Source organism: Humulus lupulus, chromosome X (assembly GCF_963169125.1).
Source record: "Humulus lupulus chromosome X, drHumLupu1.1, whole genome shotgun sequence".
Taxonomy (NCBI): domain Eukaryota; kingdom Viridiplantae; phylum Streptophyta; class Magnoliopsida; order Rosales; family Cannabaceae; genus Humulus; species Humulus lupulus.
In genome coordinates this window covers 122,571,017-122,581,473 of record NC_084802.1, presented here as the reverse complement: position 1 = coordinate 122,581,473, position 10,457 = coordinate 122,571,017, and the positions used below count along the sequence as shown (strand labels likewise).

The following is a 10,457-nucleotide window of genomic DNA, read 5'->3' as shown; positions in this document are numbered from 1 at the left end:
TCTACTTTGGCTGCAACTTCGGCCTCGAGCAGTTTTTCTCTGACCTCAGGAATCTCGGCCTGAAGTTGTGCATTTTGAGCTTGGGAGGCAGATAGTGCAGTATTTGCAGCATGTTTGCTTTCTTTGGACGAGGCGAGAGCAGCCTTGGCATTGTGCTCATTCTTTTGAGCAGCCGCCAAGGCAACTTTGGCGGCTTGCTCGCCTTCTTGAGCCGCGGTCAGGGCGATTTGGGCCGCGTTCAGTTCGGCCCAGAGCTCATCATTTCTAGCCCCAGCACGGGCTATGCTGTGATACTGGGCCAGGGAAGACGGCAAAATAACAAAACAAGTCAGAGATATACACCCAGTCAAAAAAAATTTCACTAAGCAAGAAAAGAGAACTTACAATGAGGTTCATCCCCATAGCTGATTCTGTAACGTTCTCCGGGCTGCACTCCTCGATGGTCCTCAGATCCCTCGAGCTGGCCTTATAGGCATGCCCCACCATATGCCTCACAGTCTAGTAAACGATACCCCGGAAGGCTTCAGGGATCTTCTCTAAGTCCTGAGGATCTACTGGTATTCGGACGGTGGGGGCTAGGGCCTCGGTTTGTATCACTTGATCCTGACACATGAATTGAGGTGGAGGAGGAGGAGGGGGAACCTTAGCGGCAACAAAAGTCACCGGAATTGGTTCCCGAGCTGAGCTCGTGTCTTTCCCCTTTGCAGGGGATTTTGAGGTGTTTCCCGCTGTAGGGGGCCTTCTTCGTAATCCTAGGCCTCTTCACAACGGGGCCCGAGCCAGCCTTCTTAGTTTGGAAAGTACTTCGGAGGTCGGGAGCTCCGGGTTGTTCCATCTCTTCGTCTAAAAAGCACAAGGGGAGTTAGTTCACAAAATAAAGTTGTCAAAAACATATATAAAGATAGAGAAAATAATGATCCTACCCTTCAGGCTGGGGGAGGAGTCTATTATCACCAGCTCGGGTGTTTTGACTGGGATAGGCACGACCTCCGGCCTTGGAACTAATGGAGGAAAAGGGGAGTCTATAGTTTATATTTCTAGGATCCTAAGGGGTTCAGGTTCAGGTCCTTCCTCGGGGCTGGATTCCTCTACATGCTGTCTAAATCCAGGGGCAAATGCACCCTGGAGCAGGGAAGGCCAGGTCCTACGGTTGGTTCCATATTCCTAAAACATGGCGGATCTAAAGTTTAAGGTGTTATCAACTACGACTGTGCCCTTAGGATAACTATTGTCATGGTGTACCACTAGGTGGTCTACGCACTGGAGCAGGGTTATATTTCGATCCGGGTCATAAGGATGAGGATGGACGAGCTGATTTGGATTAAAGCGAACTAACCTAAAATCGGCAACAACCCTATCCAATTTCCTAAAAGGGTATGGGATACCTTGGCCGAAGGGGCCGGCTGCTGCTCTTGATGCAACTTGCTCTAGATCGGGTTCCCAGACAGTCTCGGGAGCCCGAATTTTTCGCACTAGAGGCATCTTGTCCTCGTCCTCAATGGTCGGCAGGGCCTCTTGAGAGGATGGATGCTCAGGGATCGCCGGAAGGGTAGCCCGGGTCCTCAAGGCCAATGTTTGACCTTCGCCAATCAACTGGCAGCCCAGCATCGTGACGTCATTCACGACCTGGCGATAGTCCTTCTCATTGGGGGAAGCCCAGACAACTTCTCATACTAACCCCCGAGGGTCACGAACTTTTCCGTCCTCACAAATATGGCTGCACGAGAGACAAATTCAGTTAGGATATAAAAAAATGTATATATCTTAAAAGGAATAAAAATTCACGAGCTGAATTCACAAGAATGGAAGACTTACGAGGTCGGTTGAAGTAGCAGTGTTCGCAGTTCTAGAATCCATTCGACATAAAGAACATATCTTTGTAGTCGTTTGGATGACTGAGAAGCTCGATGACGGAGGTCGAGTTAGGAAATTGCGTGAGGTAGTAGAATCCGTCACCGCGTCCCCTCTGGTCGGGGCTTGAGTGGGGACCTCCCACTCGTGTTTCAAAAACAAATACTTCAGCCCCGCCAAAAGTCTATACGAATTTGGGGGGAGCTGAAATGGAGCCAGCTTCATGAAATTTAAAAAATTTGCAAAGTACTGGTCCAGAGAGAGGAAGGCCCCAGCCTTCAGGTGTTCATCACTCCAAGATGCGAAGTCGTCTTGGAAAGGGGAGCAGCTCCGTTCCCCTTCAAACGGAAGTCGGACGAGGAGAGTTCCAGTTCTGACCTCTATATTGTGGCTCAATATAATCTTGTTTACTCTCTCTTGAGTCGTGATCTTCGAAATGATACACTCAGTCTCGAAGTATGCGTTGGGATCGACCACGATCTCTTTCTCCACCACCGGGCCGAAGTGCGGGATGGGAGACTCTGGGGCGATCTGCTTCCCTTTGTTCTTCTATTGAGAGGACGATCTTGAAGCATTCTTCTACGGGGCGTTCTTCTTTTGAGGAGCCATCAGATCGCCTAACGACAAAACGGCTTAGTTAGTAGGCGACCTAAGAGGATCTAAAGCTATGACGTGAGAGTACGAAGGAAACAGTTTGCTTTTGTTATGTGAGCTAAGGTTAGCCTCTCCCCCATCATGTGATGCCACGCGATTTCCTAAGCTATGCGCCTCGTTTTCCTAACAGACCCTTGATATTTAGGGATCGGTGTGTCAGAATGTTAGAACACTACTTTCCTTGGGAGGCGATTTAGTGCAAAACCACCCAAGAAAACGTAACCTCCAAGCTATCTGGTTCTAAACCTAAAAACCCTTCATTTCCTTCACCCCGAATGGATATTCTTTAAATTAATTCACCATTAGAGTTACCCAGATTTACCCAAAAATTTCCCAGTTTTATGAACATCTTATTTCTAAAACGTTTTTGGACTTACCTGTTGAACCTAAGTCAAAACCTAATCCCTAAGAACATTTAGAAATAGCCTAACAGTAACTGCAGTGAATGTTGCAGATGAGCATGATGAAGAACAAAAATTCCATTGGATAAAAAAAAAAAAAAAAACCAAAGGATGAGATACTTACAAGAAAGTATGATTCGCAAACTGGAAGGAATAGACTCGGCAACGGGAAGCTCTTGGAAAGCTTTTGAATATCTAGGCACGATGAACAGTTTTTGGGATTTCTGGGAGAGAAGAGAGGCTTGGAAGTGCACAAAAGGAAAAAATTTAAATGAAAGGTGGTGCAGTTTGAAGTTTGACCATCGTACTTATATGTAAATTGTGTAAATTAATTTGGGCCATCCAGTTGGGTTAGTTCAAGATCTAAGGGCTAAGATTAAATAGACCAAATGGCGGAAAAAAGGTAACAAGACAATTATTGTAGTCCTTAAAACCCAAACATACGCCAATTGCGGTACACCACGTGTCCACCACTCAAGTAGTAGGCAGGCGTGGTTTTATGTAACATCAGTCTAAAAGCCCCTACTGTGTAGGTCAGAAAGTGACGATGTCATACACGAGCAGAGCTTGGGGGGCAAATGTTGTATCCTAATTTTAGCCCGAGTTCATTCATTCAGCTCGAGCACAGCTAGCAAATAAGTATACAGAGAAATAACCAAGGGAATGATATCTTCTTATTATCCACATGGACAACTCGAGTTTCATGTGGTCACGCGTGGTGTTAGGCGTCCTGGGTTTAACCCGAGCTAGGGATACGAAAGTTGTGAAGCGCGAGCTTAGAATATTAAAACACCTGTCAAAGCACGAGCTTGGAGGAGATATCCAGCTCGTGGTAGTTCTAGTATATTGCATACCCGCAGATCCCCAGAGACTCGGGATCCCTTTATACGTATATTTATGACCAGACTGTCATATTTGATATCCCAGATATAGTACATTTACTTTGTGATCAAATCATATCCTAATATAAATAAGAATTTTTAGTATTAAATCTAATAATTATGTAAATGCATAATTGACTCACGCAGTTACCCAAACCTATCAATGAAATTCCTTTATAAATACTAAGAATATTGGACATGAAATAAGACCATTATTCTGTAATAACGAAACTTTGCCAAAATAGAGAGAGAGAAACAACAATAATATAGACTCGTAGACTAGGTGGATTTTAACTACTGAACCATGTAAAAATTCTGTGTTCTTGAGTGAATTCATTTATTTTTCATTACAGTTTATTAAACACTAATCTACCTTATTATTTCTTAATATACTATTGGTAAAAAACTGCGTCAACAGAAGTATTTTGAATTTATTCTTCCTTTTGGTTATAACTTTGGAGATTTTGGTTTATGCTCATGTTATGTGAAAAAGCAATAGTTCACTGATTGTATGCTAGTATTTTTCTTAGTTTATATTTTGGGGTTTGTGTGATTAGAATTCGAGTTTAGGCTATTTTTTGGGTAGTTGTTGGGAGGCTCGTGGTTGCATACATGTCTGACGTCTTGATGAGTTTGGGATTGTGGTTCTTTGTGGCTTGTGAGTATAATGGATTGTGTTGACTTTTTGTGGTGTTGTTGGAGTTTGTTTTTGTTAGACAGTAGTTAATGAGTATTAAGCGTTAATTACTTTATGTTAATTTAGTTGTACTTGGAATTTCTGTTATTGGGCCTCTCGGATATTTAGGGTCTGTTTTTACTGTGTTAGCTCATAATATATAAGTGAGCTTGTACTCTATGTCAATTGAGGAATACAATTACATTTTACATTTTCCTCCCAAAATCTGTCTTTAATGGTATCAGCGCACAAACAACTCCTACATGGCGTCGGTACATAGCACTACCTCTCCACCTGAGAAATCACAACCTGTTACTCCATTTCGGGCAGAATCGACTACTTCTCTGTTGGTCACTCCGATGGCATCAACGATTACAGAGCTTCCTACGCTCCCTAGCCTCCTTTCGGTCAATCAACCGTTAGCTGTCAAGCTGGATGATAAAAAAAAAAATTGGTCTAGAAAATTCAATTATTGAACATTGTTATTACCAATGGTCTTGAGGATATCCTGGATGGATCTCGTCCTTCCCCCTCTCGTCTGACTACTTCTCAACCTTCCCAAGTGAATACTGATTATACCACTTGGCAGAGGTACAATCGACTTCTTATGTCTTGGATTTATGCTTCTGTCTCTGAAAACATGCTCGACCAACTGGTTGGTTTTGCTAATGCATCTGAAATTTGGTCTGCTTTGGAACAACTTTATTCGGTTGTTCCATTTTCTCACATCTCTAAAATTCGCACCTCGCTACAAACAATTAAGAAAGAGGGTCTTACCTCCATTGCTTATGTCCAGAAGTTTCGGAGCATTTGCAATACTCTTGCTGCAATTGGAGAGCCTCTAAGTTACACAGATCATCTTCATTATTTTCTAAATGGGTTGGGGCCCGAATACAACGCATTCGTTACCTCTCTGCAAAACAGATCTGATCGACCTTCTATGGAGGTTGTACACAGTCTATTGCTTACTCAAGATGCTCGTCTTGAACACCAAACAACTGCTGCAACCTTGAGCTCCTTCAAGCTAATATAGCAAATTTGAATCTGCCCAAACCGAAGCCCAGATTATCTTCTCCTGCTAGCTCCCCACCCTCGATGTCATTTTCTGCTCCTGGCAATTTTTCACGGCCTCGGGGACCACCACCTTCTTTGTACTCTCAGCAACAACCTTCGTGGTCCCCTTCCTTTCGGCCTCCAACCAGACCTTGGTGTCAGATTTGTTTGAAGCCAGGACATATGGCTGACAGATGTTATCATCGAGCGAATTTGTAGTATCATCCACCTTCCCCTGCACCCAGGAACTTCAATACGTATATTCTCCCACCTGGATCTCTTCCTCAATCTGTTCAAGCCACTGCTGCTTCTGTTCTCGATCCGGTGTGGTATACGGACTGAGGTGCTTCCTATCACTTCACTCCAGATCTCAACATGTTAGACTCGGCTGTAACATACACTGGTAATGAGAAAGTGACTGTGGGAAATGGAAAGCAAGCACCCATTACTCATGTCGGTACGTCTTCTATTTCCACTTCTTCCTCTATTTTTAAGTTGAGTCATGTGTATCATTCTCCTTCCCTTACGAAAAATCTACTTAGTTTCTCTCGTTTATGTGCTAATAATCGAGCATTCACTGAGTTCTATCCCCATTTTTTCTTGGTCAAGAACCAGGTCAAAAACTAGGTTCTTCTGCGGGGACAGCTTGATAATGGTCTGTACCGAGTCAGCCCCTTCTCTTTTAGCAGTGCTGCCTCTTCTCCTCAAGTCCATGTTGCTACAAGCAATCCTTCTCATCTATGGAATTTTATTTTGGGTTATCCGAGCAAAGATGTCGTTAAATCTGTCTTGTCATTATGTAATTCGACATCTACTTCTTATTATAGTTCCGACCGTAATGCCTGTCAGTTGGCTAAATAAAATAGATTGCCCTTTGTGTTATCTAACTCTCGTGCTCCTTCAATGTTTGAATTAATACATACAGATTTATGGGGTACTTCCAATGTTAATTCCATTACTGGTGTTCGGTATTTTGTATTATTTGTTGATGATTACTCCTGATTTTCTTGGTTCTATTTACTACATTCAAAGGATCAAACATTTGAGGCTTTTCTTTCATAAAATGGTCCAACAACAGTTTAATTGCCATATTAAGCGTGTCAGGTCTGATTGGGGTGGTGAGTTTCACCCCTCCACTCATTTTTTACAAAATTGGGCATCCATCATGAGGTTTCTTGTCCTACACTCCTTAACAAAATGGTCAAGTAGAAAGGAAAAATTGGAATGTTGAAATCGGGTTGGCTTTATAGCTCCCTCTTCCATGCCTCTGGCCTACTGGCCATATGCTTTTGCCACTGTCGTGTACTTAATTAACCGGCTTCCCACAATAGTTTTGCTTGGTCACTCTCCCTACATGGTGTTGTATAATAAACAACCTTCTTACCAGCATTTTCGATGTTTTGGTTGTCAATGTTTTCCTTTTTTGTGTCAACCTTGTTTTTTTCTTGGTTACAGCAATCACCATAAATGATATTTGTGTTTGAATGTGGATACTGGCAGACTTTATATCACCCGACATGTTGTTTTTAATGAGGTTCATTTTCATTTTGCGAAGTCCAATCAGTCTTCCTCTATTCCTCCTTGTCCTCTTCCTGTCATCTCTTCTCTGCCTTTTCCTTCTTTGTCTAAGTCTCCTTTGTCCAGCTATTCTTCTGCTATTCCTCTGTCTGATCAGCTAGTGTTCCCATTATTATATTCTTCTCGTCCTTCTTCTGTTAGTCACTCCCTGAGTCCTCCTGCTTCAGATATGGCCTCCCCGTCTGTGTCAGCTTCTCCTTCTCCCCCTTTAAACTTTTATCCCATGGTCACACATTCTAAAGCTGGTATATTTTCAAGCCTCATCTATTTTGTAGCATCACTGCCAGTATCTCCATTGAACCTTCTTCGTTTTTTGTTGCTGTCAAAGATGAGAATGGGTTCAATCTATGAATCTGGAGTATCAAGCATTACAGTCACAAAATACTTGGTCTCTTATACCCAAATTAGCCAATTGCAATATTATTGGCTCCAAATATGTGTATCAGATTAAGTTGTGTCCTGATGGTTTAGTGGATCGGTTCAAAGCGTGCCTTGTCGCCAAAGGCTTCACCCAAACACATGGGTTTGATTATCAAGAGACTTTCAGTACTGACAATGTTCTGTTTGGTCTTGAGTATTGTCGTTACTAGAAAGTGGTCTATTCAGCAATTGGATATACAAAATGCCTTTTTAGACGGTGATTTATCTGAAGAAGTATATAAATATCGCCCAACCTCAAGGTTTTCAAGATCCTCCTAGGCCTAATTATGTTGGCAAGTTGCACAAGGCATTATATGGACTTAAACAGTCACCTCCTGCTTAGTTTCTGAAGCTCAATTCGGCTTTGCTTACTTGGGGGGTTTTATGGTTCTAAGGCAGACAATTCTATGTTTATATGTACATCCTCGGATCATATGTTAGTTGTCTTCATTTATGTGGATGATATTATTATTACCAGGTCTTCTTCTCATTTAATTGATGAGCTTCTTCGGTACCTAAAGCATCAATTTGTTGTCAAAAACTTGGGTAACTTACATTACTTCTTGGGTGTTGAAGTCCACCCCACTGCTACAGGTTTGCATTTAAGTAAGACCAAGTATATAAGGGATGTTTTAACTCGATCTAGTATGTTGGATTCTAAACCAGTCGCTACACCCTTGGCTTTAAACCCCATCTCTGTTCATGATGGTACCTTACTTCTTGATGCTACTCAATATAGCAGCATCCTTGGTGCGCTTTAGTATTGCACTCTAACCATACCAGATATCTCTCATGCGATGAATCAACTCTGTCAATTTATGCATGCCCCTACTGATTCGCACATGTTTGTTGTCAAACGGGTCTTGCGATATTTGAAAGGAACTGCACATCGTGATCTCTATGTTCATGACTCCTTTGCTCACTATCTTTATTGTTACACGGATTTCGATTGGGCCTCATGTCCAGATGATCGATGGAGTACCAATGTCGATTGTATTTTACTTGGGCTTAATTTGATCTCTTGGTGCTCCTCTAAGCAGTGGGTGGTTTCTCGTTCCAGCATTGAATCTGAGCACCGAGCTATTGCCAATGGAGTTGTTGAATTGTCCTGGATCCAATCCCTTTTGACTGATCTTTAGCTTCCGCTTCCTACTCCTGTGTTATATTGTGATAACATCAGCACCTTAAATCTCGCTTCACATCCGGTCATGCATAGTCGATCCAAACATGTTGAAATTGACTTACATTTTGTTTGCGAGCGTGTAGCTGCTGGTCTATTGGTTCTTGCCTTTATAACCTCTGACTCTCAACTCTCAAATTGTTTAACGAAACCTTTGGTTTCAGCTCGTTTTCAATCTTTTCACACCAAACTCAGTGTCCTTCCAAGGCTGCTGGCCGAGAGCGGACCTTTTTGGATATATAATCCAAGTCGAGAGTGGAGTTACGGGAACAACTGTTTGATGGAAAACTACTTTCACGTTTGGTTCAGAGAGCACTTTTTTCGTTGAGAATTCCTCGTTCCCTTCCGTGTGAATTCCTCAGCGACGAATTAAAAACTTGCGGGGCCCTATCTATTCCATCTCTCGAGCCCCGAAGAAAACCCCCTCCCCTTCAGACTCCATATCTCTTTTGACCCTACATATGTGGGCACCTAATATCTATGACCCACCCCAGTTACAACATTCCTTTCTATTGCGCCTAAAATACCTATTTCTGCTAATATTTCACATGTTTCTATTTATGGTTCCTATGGAGCTACATTGCAACAAATCTTCTTTTTCTGCAGCATTGCTTCTATGATCTTAGGAGCATTGGCCGCCATGGCATAAAAGGAATTCAATCACTACTAATTGGTATCTTTATTTATGCATCAATGACGATAGATGCATTCGCCATAATTTCAGCATTACGGCAAACTCGTTTCAAATATATAGCAGATTTGGGCGCTCTAGCCAAAACGAATCCTATTTCGGCTATTACCTTCTCCATTACTATGTTCTCATACGCAGGAATACCCCCGTTAGCCAGCTTTTGTAGCAAATTCTATTTTTTCTTCACTGCTTTGGGTTGTGGGGCTTACTTTCTAGCCGGAGAAACAAGAAGCATGGCATGAGATTCGCAGCGGATAAATTTCCGATAGCGAATTACTTGATTCGATGGATGGTAATAAAAAACCAACTCAAGCACGAAATCAATGTTGAGTCAACAATTATTGAGAGTGGATGGTTGATCGCCGCCCCCTTGTCTTGGAGGTTCTCCGGCCGAGGAGGAGCTTGCTATCATAACCTTTTCTCCCGGTGTATGTGAAAAAGAGTGACGAACCCATTTTTGTTCGGTCATAGGTTGGTCCAAAGAACGAGAGTCGGCTTCCTTAAGTCTGTTGTTCCTCAGTAGCTCAGTGGTAGAGCGGTCGGCTGTTAACTGATTGGTCGTACGTTCAAATCCTACTTGTGGAGAATTTATAGTTATTGCTTTATAGAGCTTGGGAACCTCGGACCCGGTCAAGATCCAAACAACAAAGAGCACTCAACTACTAGTCTAGTCTAGTAGTTTTTTTTTTTTCTATTAGTTGCGGTGGCTTCTACGCCAGCAAGCTACGACTTTGACGAGCAGCAAGCACCTACTCCTAACAAAATGAAAAGCAACAAGCTCCGCTTGAAGAAATGAGCCCTTATCGAAGAAATTGCGCTACTGTATAAGGTTCCAAACTTGCGCACCCCTAAGCTACAAGCTTTGAAGCCCCCTACTTTTTTATGGGATATTTAAAGACTTTCTACAAACCTTTCTATAATATAAGGGAAGCTCTTCATCTTCGCATGCTTTCGCGCATCTTTCCCCTGTCACTATTAGTAAGGTTTTCGAAAGGTAGTTTACTCCATCCTACCCAAAAAACAACTCGGAGCCTAAAGAAAAGAGAGTTCAGTCTACAAGAAGTTGGTAGAG

The 10,457-nt window shown here is 42.5% G+C and overlaps 1 long non-coding RNA gene and 1 other non-coding gene across 2 annotated transcripts; both read left to right on the top strand.

Moving 5' to 3' along the window:
- The first annotated feature begins 4,318 nt into the window (after window positions 1-4,318).
- On the top strand, window positions 4,319-6,490 carry LOC133803898 (uncharacterized). Its single transcript, XR_009878204.1, has 2 exons — window positions 4,319-5,973; window positions 6,132-6,490. It is a non-coding gene; the product is annotated as an uncharacterized LOC133803898 (long non-coding RNA).
- Window positions 6,491-9,898: 3,408 nt separating this feature from the next.
- On the top strand, window positions 9,899-9,970 carry TRNAN-GUU (transfer RNA asparagine (anticodon GUU)). The gene has a single exon. It is a non-coding gene; the product is annotated as a tRNA-Asn (tRNA).
- Window positions 9,971-10,457: the final 487 nt, after the last annotated feature.